Raw genomic sequence first — 10,464 nt, forward strand, 5'->3', positions numbered from 1 at the left:
TTATCCAGTAATTTCTGTCACTGTGTTGACCAACTCCATTCTATAACATACTGAACTGCTCAAGGATAGGGAAGTCATTAAAGTCATCGCCTTCGGTAGTAACGAGGACATTCGTCTCAGAAGATTTGGCATTGACTATCTCTCAATCCAGAGAATTCTTGCTTAGGTAAATGTGGCAGATATCGGTTTTGTTGGTGGAAATGGTTGGCCTTTTACCTGTTACATGAACGTTGACATCCCTAATATTATCTCCACAATGCCCACCATGCTGTCAAACACCAGACTGTGTTTCTCACAGTCATCTACTATAATGGAGTTAACTCTGCCCTTGATTTGCAGAGTTGTGTTGACAACCTTGACTTGTTTCAGCTCTGTGTAATCAATCACCAGGCCGAAAACATTCTCCTGATTATCCACTCTTCATTTCTTGTCTTCCAGTTCAAGTAGTGCTGCCTCCTTCTTTGCAGCTGGTTTAGGGAGTAGGCTGACTCCTGGTTTAGGTGCAGAGAATGGTTTGGGGCCACTTCATACAGGACCACTCTGAGCCTTCAGGGAAGGGTTCTTGTGAGTCTTCATTTCATCAGAGACATGTTTCAGGGCATGTGTGATGCTGTCTCCCTGGATAATCTGTGCAAACAGTACTGAGCATGAAGCAGAGTCCTCTGATGCTGAACTGGGAGGCACTGGTGGAGGGAAATAGGCCTGGTGGGGTGGGAAAAGGACCTGATCCAGCAGAGGGTCCAGAGAGCAAGCCACTCAGTTCTTTTGCCACAGGCCTCATTTTGCAGAGGTATGGGTCTTTTTAATGAAAGTCTGCAGCTCTGTCCATATACTGAAGTAAGTTTAGACCCAGTCCACATGCTTCTTATCCATACTGCTGTACTTCTTGAGGACTCAGTTTGTATAAAACACGGCAGCATCATTCATTTCTTTCACATAAGGACCAGGCTTAGGAGCCATAACCTGTATATGGCTGGATACTTTCACTGACAGCTAACAAATGATTGAACAACTTGCTTCCTTGGTTCTTCTCCCGAAAGGTTGTCACTTCTTGGATTTGCTCTAAGATGGGAGCCAACAAATAAGAAAGCTTATTACCTGCTGATGGCTGGCACTGAGAGATTGTAACCAAGAGATCTCACTTCAACTTCAAACTTGTATGGACCATTTCCACATGTTTCTGCCTTTCTTTTCCAATCTCGTTGCTGATCATCTGATACTATACTCTGCCACAGGACCAGCAAGCCAGGAGTCAAATGCTTGCACTTAGGTAACTGCTCCTGTTTTTGGAGCACTGTCTCTGTATCCGCAGTGCCTGTCAGAGGCATGGGATACTGCCTCCAGGCGGCCTAGGGCACTCTCCAATCTTTCAGGTTTTGCATGTCAGCCATAATGCACCACCTTGGGCCTACAAATAGCTGCTCTCCAATGATTTTGAACCTTCATCTTCAAAGGTAAGTGATAGGGAATGGTAAGGAGAAATTAAAAAAGAAGAGAAAGTGGAAGTAGAAAAAAGAGAACATGTAAAATACAAATTGCTGTGCTCATTCTAATCTTATTCTAAATGTTCTGTGGGGCTTGACCTGTGGTGATGCAGTGGATAAAGCATCGACATGGAATGTTGAGGTCACCTGTTCCAAACTCTGGGCTTGCCTGGTTAAGGCACATACGACAAGCAAGCAATGAACAACTAAAATAAAGCAGCTATGAGTTGATACCTCTTGCTCCCTCCCCCTTCTCTCTCTCCGTAAAAATCAATAAATGAAATCTTAATAAGTAAGTAAGTAAATGAGTAAATAAATTAAATGTTCTTTGGGGAAGGGAAAAAGTAAATGGAAAAGGGGATGAGGTCTTTCAAATGGGCACAAGGACAGAGCTTGGTAGCTCCTGTCCCCTGGAGGCAAACATGGAAGACTTGAGTGGAGAAGTGACTGGGTAGTGCTTACAGGAAGACTGGCTTCCTGTCCTGCCAAGATACCTGTCTCCGTTGGCACAGGAGCATGACCCAGGTGGGCTGAACAGTCTCCTGAGTGCTATGGAGCTGTGTAAGACAGCTTCTTTGCATATCCCTGCTCCTTTGCATAATCCTGGCAAGAGCTAGAAGGAATGCAGAGAATGAAATTCCCTACTATCTCAGAAAAATGGTGGCTCAGAGGTAAATGAAATTGATTCAGTTACATAAACGTGGCATTTTTTTTTTTTTAAAAAACAACAGCTGAGTTGAAAGAAGAACCTGATATGTTCACACAACAGTAGTTGTGATTCAGGACTAACAATTCTACTCTTTATGTCCCAACACTTGTGCATTTTCCAGTTAAGGCAGTAGTGAGAGAGAGGGACAGTTATCCATTCTCTACCTGGGCAGGGGCCTGTGAGCATCTGGTTGTATTTTAAAAAAATCCCTAACTTGTCCTGAAGCAATTGTCAGCAGAACACATCCCTCTATCCCTAACACAGCACCCTTTCAAAACCTCCTACTCCTGATTGCTAAGTAAAGCAAAAATTTTCATTCAAAAAAAAAAAAAGTTTAGTGTTGTCCTCCAAGGTGGCTAAGAGTGAATTCTACAGTGTTGGAGTCACATAGTCTGGGTAAAATAATTAATTTTATTGGGGAAATTTATTAACTAAGGTTAGCAGGAGAAGCCACAGATCTGTTGTTGCCAGTGAGATTGTGGGTCTGTGCTGTAGTAAAGGTTTTCCTGCCCTCTTATTGTTCTCTTTTCTTATAGGGAACACATGAGAATAATCTTATTAGTGGAGTTCAAACTACTTGGGCACCAGGCAATCTGTATTTAGATGCCAAGTGATTACAGACAACTCATCTAGGGTAAACCAGGTATCTAGCAAATGGAAGCCTTGGAGCCTGTGGAAATTTGAATTGGGTGCAGCCTCTCACTCTGGGGAAAGTGGGGAATTCCTGGTCAGTTGTATAGTCAGCAAAGAATAAGTTCCTAGCACAACTTTCAAGTTTGCCTCTCTCTCTGTAAAGGCACCTACTAATGGAAGGAAGGAAGGAAGGAAGGAAGGAAGGAAGGAAGGAAGGAAGGAAGGAAGGAAGGGAGGGAGGGAGGGAGGAAGGAAGGAAGGAAGGAAGGAAGGAAGGAAGGAAGGAAGGAAGGAAGGAAGGAAGGAAGGAAGGGTGTATAAAAAAGAAAAGTTATTTGAAGACTTATTCCCTCCCCACTTTTTTTTTACCTTTACTGTTAAGCTGAGGTACTCTCTTAGAAACTCTTCCAGGATAGACAATCTAGGATAAAGATAAAGCAAATATATAGCTTTTGAGTACAAACAGAAATTTTCTCTTAGGACAATTGCTAAAAACAGAATGTGCATATCCCCCTTAAATTCACATTTTGACATTGAAACCTAATCCCCAATATGATGTTATTTAGGAGGTGAAGCCTTTGGGAGCTGATTACATCATGAGGGTGGAGCCTCAGAAATGAGATTAATGTCCTTAATAAAAGAGACCCCAAGAGCTGCTCACCTCTTCTGCTGGGTGAAGACATAGGAAAAAGACTGCTGTTCTTAAACTGGGAAGCATGTTCCCACCAGACACCCAAGTTGCCTATGCCTTCCTTTGGACTGTTTCAGCCTCCAGAATGGGGAGAAATCAGTGTTTGTTATTTAAGCCACTCAGTCTGGGGTATTTTTTATTATAGCTGCCTGAATGGGCTAAGACAGAAGTAGTCAATTAAATGAAATAAACACCCACAGTATAACATAAAATCTTAGCCTTTCATTGTAATATATATATGATACAACACTTAGAGTTTCATGGGGAAAATGTTTATTTCAAAAATAAAATTATAAATTATTTAAGAGTCAAAGAGCTGTCCATGAGTCGATTGGGAAGCTGAGTGGAACTGCAAGGAATTTTAGATACACAAAGGTCCATGAATGAAATGAAGTTCAGGTTCCCAATCAGTAATGTGGGAGAGGAAAATACCTGCCTTGCAGGATCGTTATTTACATATTAGATAAGAAAGTTTTTAAAGCCTCTGGTAGAGCTCAGAGAAGACTCCTAACATTTGAAGTTATTTATTCATTTAATAAATACCATCTCACACTTGGTGTGCCCACAATAGGATAGGTCCTGTGTAAGGAGATGACTAAGAAGAGTTCTCTCTCATGTAACTTGACAGTCTGTGTAAGAGTTGAAGTGGACAGTTTCTATACTCATCCTTCATGACCCAGCCTTAAGCACATCTTTCTCAGGGAAGCCTCACCAATTGAATAGGTTAGGTCTCCAGGTGCATGCTTCTTTAACATCCTATATTCCTTCTTTGGTCACCTTTTGTTATAATTGCTTGTTAATGTCAATCTTTCTCAGTAGACTTGTTATCTCTATTATGATATGAACAAGGTCTGTAAGGAACAGACACTTTAAATCTGGACTGCCAGGATAACCATGAGAAAGCTATTAAATCTCTCTGGATTCAGTTGCTTCATTTATATAATGGCGACAGCAAGAGTATCTACTTTATAGACTTGTTGTTCAGGTTAATGACTTAACAAATGTATATTATTTAGAACAGTGCCTGGCACCTGAGAGTATGAGCCAGAATGACAACAGTGGTTATGAGATTCCCTAGCACAGCACTTGACATATATTAAGTAGGTCAGTAAATATTTGTCAAATGTTATTGAATTTGTCAAGTAAATGAAAGAGTGAAATGGGAATAAGTGCACTTTTTCTGAGGCAATCAAAGTCCAAGCTGGGTTTTGAAAAATTAATAGGAGTTCACCAGGTGAACAGGAGAAGGAAGAGGCGTTCTCTTAAGCATTCTATGTGGACTGAAACAGACAATAGTGTTCCGGGAGCTATAAGTTGTTCAAAATTAGTTTTGTATGAATAGAGAAAGATTGGTAGGCATTGAGCTAGAAAGTAGACAGGGACCTCATCCTAAACCTTACTGTGTGCTATTCTAAAATGAGAGTGATAGAGAGCTAACAAAGGGTATTAAACGGGGAAGAGGGAAAAATAAACCTGAGTTTTATTAAGATCACTTTAGGGAGAGTGTATAAAATAAACTATAGGTGGAAGAGGCGATAAGTTGAGTGAGCTATTCAATAAATGTTTAGAGAGAGAGCAAGAGTGAGAACTTGAAATAGATCATCTGAAATGGTCTCCTTAGAAAAGCTTCAATTTTTTAGTATACTCATCCATGAGGCTTTACACTGTATACAAGGCATTTCTGTTTTGTTTATGTTTCTCTTTGGGAGATGTTGAAAGGAGAGCAAGTATCTAGTTTGTTTATGAACTAAAAGGTTTACAAGAAAGCAAAAGTAGCAACCCTGTTCTCATCATTGCTGATGTGACCACACGAATGTTGTTTCTAGTGTTGCCAAATGTGGTCTCCTTTGTAAAAGAAAACAGTTGAAGCAATAATAACTAGGTCAGTGATTCTAAAGAGTGGATGTAGAAACAAATTAGCCAATTAAAAAGACATCCCTTCTTCTAATGTAGCCATTGTGGGGAGAGATGCATTAGTGAGCAGTGGGGTCCCTGTTAAGGGTCCCTGTTGGGGAGTAGACAGCCTGAAACCCTGACACAGGAGGAGCTTCTTATGTGTGTCTTGCTTGTCTGGGTGATGGATTGACACTCAACTCTGCTTTTTTTTGGCTTCCTCTGAAAATGAGAGTTGGTAGCAGTCAAAGTCGTGGTCCTAAAAGGGTCACTATCATGGCACTTTGCTCCAGACACATCTCTCCTGTGAGAACACACCCAGCACAAGAGAGTATGCTCTGGATCAGGGGTCCCCAAACTTTTTACACAGGGGGCCAGTTCACTGTCCCTCAGACTGTTGGAGGGCGGACTATAAAAAAAACTATGAACAAATCCCTACGCAGCCTGACCAGGCGGTGGCGCAGTGGATAGAGCGTTGGACTGGGATGTGGAAGGACCCAGGTTCGAGACCCCGAGGTTGCCAGCTTGAGTGCGGGCTCATCTGGTTTGAGCAAAAAGCTCACCAGCTTGGACCCAGGGTCGCTGGCTCCAGCAAAGAGTTACTCAGTCTGCTGAAGGCCTGCGGTCAAGGCACATATGAGAAAGCAATCAATGAACAACTAAGAAGTTGCAATGTGCAACGAAAAACTAATGATTAATGCTTCTCATCTCTCCGTTCTTGTCTGTCTATCCCTCTCTCTGACTCTGTCTCTGCAAAAAAAAAAAAAAAAAAAAAAATCCCTATGCACACTGCACATATCTTATTTTAAAGTAAAAAAACAAAATGGGAACAAATACAATATTTAAAATAAAGAACAAGTAAATTTAAATCAACAAACTGACCAGTATTTCAATGGGAACTATGGGCCTGCTTTTGGCTAATGAGATGGTCAATGTGCTCCTCTCACTGACCACCAATGAAAGAGGTGCCCCTTCCGGAAGTGCGGCGGGGGACGGATAAATGGCCTCAGGGGGCCGCATGTGGCCCACGGGCCGTAGTTTGGGGACCCCTGCTCTGGATCAATGGTGGAAGAATATAAACAGAACAGACACTGTGTATACAAGGTGTGGACTCACAGCAGTTCTGACAGCTGGTGGCATGCCTTTCTTTTTGGCCTGCTGCTCCTGGAAATAGGCCTGTTTGTATTTAAGAATGTGGTGACAGTTGAGACAGAACTTGGTTAAGTGGTTCTAACCCCCAGTGCTTTCTTTGGGGTCCAGCTGTAATTGAGGTAGTATTTAATCATATTTAAGCTTAGTCTCAAATTAGAATAGTGGTGAAAATGGGCATTTATAGGTAAAAGAGCATAGAAGTGGCACTGGGAGGCATACTTCTAACAACTAAACCTGGGGACTTCCCTTACATCCTGGTGTCCTGAAAAGAAATTAGGAAAGTTCAATAGCATTGCTATAAGGGAAAGCCTCCAAGAATTTCCTCTTCATCCCATTTAATGTATATTTGAATTATTGGTATAATTAGAGGAAGAGAAGGGGATATATACTGCTCACAAAAATTAGGGGATCAGGGAACATGCAGATACTCCAGTACTTTCAGCCTTTTGTATAGTCATAATGCATTTCACCAATAAAATAAAAGTTGGTTTTCCATCTCATTTACATAATCAAACAACTTTCTTTGACTTGTCATTTGCTTTTCTGATGTTCTTGTTTAATAAAAAAAAAATCAAATGCTTTTTTTTGTGACAGACAGAGAGAAACAGAGAGAGAAACAGATAGAAACAGACAGGAAGGGAGAGAGATGAGAAGCATCAATTCTTCATTGCCAGCACCTTAGTTGCTCATTGATTGCTTTCTCATATGTGCCTTGACTGGGGGCTACAGCACACCGAGTGACCTCTTGCTCAAGCCTTGGGCTCAAGCTGGTGAGCCTTGCTCAAACCAGATGAGCCTGTGCTCAAGCTGACAACATTGGGGTTTTGAACCTGGGTCCTCTACATCTCAGTCCGACGCGCTATCCACTGTGCCACTGCCTGGTCAGGCTCAAATGCTTTTCTTATCACTTCATATTCATTTTGAAATATCCCCTAATTTTTGTGAGCTGTATACTTAATGGACACTGTCATAGGCATTGTCTTGGGTACTGTAGTAAGATCTTAACATGTGTTATCTCATTAATTCTTTTAATTATTGGACCTATTTTATGGTCCAGAAAAATGAGCTTTAGGAAAAGATAGATAAACTCACAACATTTAAATTCAGGACTTCTTGATTACAAAGGTCTTGGTTTATAATAGACCTCAACTATATATTTTTAAATTTTTTTATTGTGGTAAAATACATATAACCTTTACTGTCTTACCATTTATAAGTGTGCATTTCAGTGGTATTAAGTATATTCATACTGTTGTGTAGCAGTCACCACCATCCATCTCCAGAACACTTTTTATCTTGCAAAACTGAAACTCTACGGTCATTAAACAATAACTCCCCATTCCCTGCTTCTCCCAACCTCTGGCAACCACCATTCTATTTTCTTTTTTCTTTTTATTTTTATTTATTCATTTTAGAGAGGAGAGGGAGAGACAGAGAGAGAGATGGGGGGAGGAGCTGGAAGCATCAACTCCCATATGTGCCTTGACCAGGCAAGCCCAGGGTTTCGAACCGGCGACCTCAGCATTTCCAGGTTGACGCTTTATCCACTGCACCACCACAGGTCAGGCTCTATTTTCTGTTTTTATGAATTTGACTCTAGGTACCACATAGAAGTGGAATCATATAGTATTTGTTTTTTTAGTGCCCAGTATATTTCCTTAACATAATCATCTCAAGGTTCATTCATGTTGGACATATGTCAGAATTTCCTTCCTTTTTGAGGCTTAAAACCACTCAGTGGTGGTTCCTACTAACTCAGTTGTCTTAGCAGAAGGGACCAGCCTTCAGGAATGGGCTGAGCACTGCAGTCTTCAGTGGGAAACTGTTGCATGGACAAGAGGGCACCTGCAGGCCTTCAGATCAGTCTGTGACCTCAGGCTGAGCAGCTGTGAACCTGGGACCTGGAGCAGTCCATTCACCCTGAAATTCCTCTTTGGTCACAGCCTTTTCAATCTTTTTGGGATCTCTGTAGAAGTAAAGATCAGGCATGACTTCCCATGGGTGTTCACGGGAGATGGTGCCATGCATGTGCAATACTTCCTGGGCCAACACCCACCACATCAAACCCACTGAGTGAGCCCCTTTGTTGTTCCAAGAGATGGCAATGTCCACCTGGCACCAAGGAGAGTATGTTTCACAGAGCAATAGTAGGCAGTTAACATAAGACGCCTCTGTGAGAGGCTGGTGGTCAGTGCTGAGGTCAGTAACCACCAGTAAGTCTTGGTCCGGAAGGCTGCCTGGATCTGGTTAGTGAAGGTTCCAGGAGCAAGGTACCAGCAAGAGGAGTTGCTCCAGTGGCAGCAGCAAGCTCCTGCACAGCTTGCAGGCTGGCCGGTGTTCCCCGACAATGACACTGATATCAGTGGGATTTTCAATGGCAACAATGACATGACCTGCCTGCAGAGGCTTTTCCAAGGTTCTCTTCAGATTCACTTTGCCTTTTGCAGATGTACTGTTTCATTTGGAAGTCAAGGTTGGTGTCCTTTAAGTAGGTTCCTACTGCAAGGAAGTTGAGGACATCCTCCTTCTTCATCTGCAGTACATCAAGGGCTCCAGACATTATGAAAGTTTCCCTTTAAGTTATGTGGGAACCAAGAACAATGTTACATGGGACCATCTCTGGGTAGGCAGAAAGGAAGATACTGATTTTTGTGCTATTCTTTTGTAACATAGTTTAAAGAGATAGTTTTATAGCACAGAATTAAGTAAAAACAAACAAAAAAGGAAGCCTAGCTATTTAGTATAATTATCTAGCTATCTTGTTGCCTTACCTACCTGTTCATCTACCAGTTTTGTGGTGTACCTTTAGGTAGTTGTAACCCAGTTTCAAAATTAAAAACATGAAGAACGGGAAGCTTTGTAAAAAAAAAATGTATGGAAATCTACCAAGGGAGAAATGTATTTATAAGATGAAATAAACATGCCATAGTTGAAGGTGATTGTAGTATGCAAAGAAAACAAGTAATATATTTTTCCCCTAAAACATACAGCTTTCAAATACTCTAGAATAAATCCTGTTATTCTTACTAAAATTCAGAGATGCTCATAGAACCAAAGTCATATTTTTTGAAATTTAAACACAAATTTATGAAAGCTGAGATATCCTTTGCTTTAACTAGGCTCCAATATAAAGTAAAACACTAAGATTGGGAGGTCAAGGAGCAAGTACTGTTATGTGTCAAGTTTTAACTCCAGGGACTGAAACTTGCTAGCATCTGGTACAACTCTGAAATGGGCTGACAATTTCAGTTCAGCCATTCATGGGGAAAATATCCATTACTATGAACTCATAATGATTTGACTTTCAAGTGCTTGTTATCTTTTAAGAAGATGATTTAAGGTTTTGAAAAGCCCCTAGAAATGTTAAGCTCAGGGCCTTTGTTTTAGTGTCTTTTGGCTGGGAAGGAAACATGCTGGAGAGTCAATTTTAAAAATGACAAGTCAATATTGTATAAAACTTTGAATATTTCTGTGTATTCTAAAATTCCAGAATAAGATTATAATTAGTCAGCTTTTATTTTAAAAACTTAAAAATGTAAATGCCCATTACTTTAAAGACAATTTGTCAAGATAGTTTAATATGGCAATGTTAATTGCTGTTTAGTGCTAGTGATTTTTCAGATTTAGAACAATTGTCTTCTCTGTTTTAATTTATAAATACAAAATTTCATCCCCCAAAAGAATTTTACAGTTAGGTTGTAAATCCCTGCCCCTCCACCCAAATACTACGATAGAATTTAGAATGTAGGCACAGGCACAATTGAAGTTTTAAGCACAATGGTAAACTTAACTCCCCAAAATTTGATATTGGTGCATCAGGAGACTGTGAACTAGTCTATGGACCCAATCAACCTTGCTGCCTGTTTTTGTGTACATAGTGAGCTAAGAGAAAATTTCACATT

At 40.8% G+C, this 10,464-nt stretch overlaps 2 pseudogenes; both read right to left on the reverse strand.

The window, feature by feature from the left end:
- Positions 1-1,391, reverse strand: LOC136397734 (adenylyl cyclase-associated protein 1 pseudogene; annotated as a pseudogene).
- Positions 1,392-8,286: 6,895 nt separating this feature from the next.
- Positions 8,287-9,122, reverse strand: LOC136398354 (small ribosomal subunit protein uS2 pseudogene; annotated as a pseudogene).
- Between the last annotated feature and the right edge of the window lie 1,342 nt (positions 9,123-10,464).

Source organism: Saccopteryx leptura, chromosome 3 (genome assembly GCF_036850995.1).
Source record: "Saccopteryx leptura isolate mSacLep1 chromosome 3, mSacLep1_pri_phased_curated, whole genome shotgun sequence".
Taxonomy (NCBI): domain Eukaryota; kingdom Metazoa; phylum Chordata; class Mammalia; order Chiroptera; family Emballonuridae; genus Saccopteryx; species Saccopteryx leptura.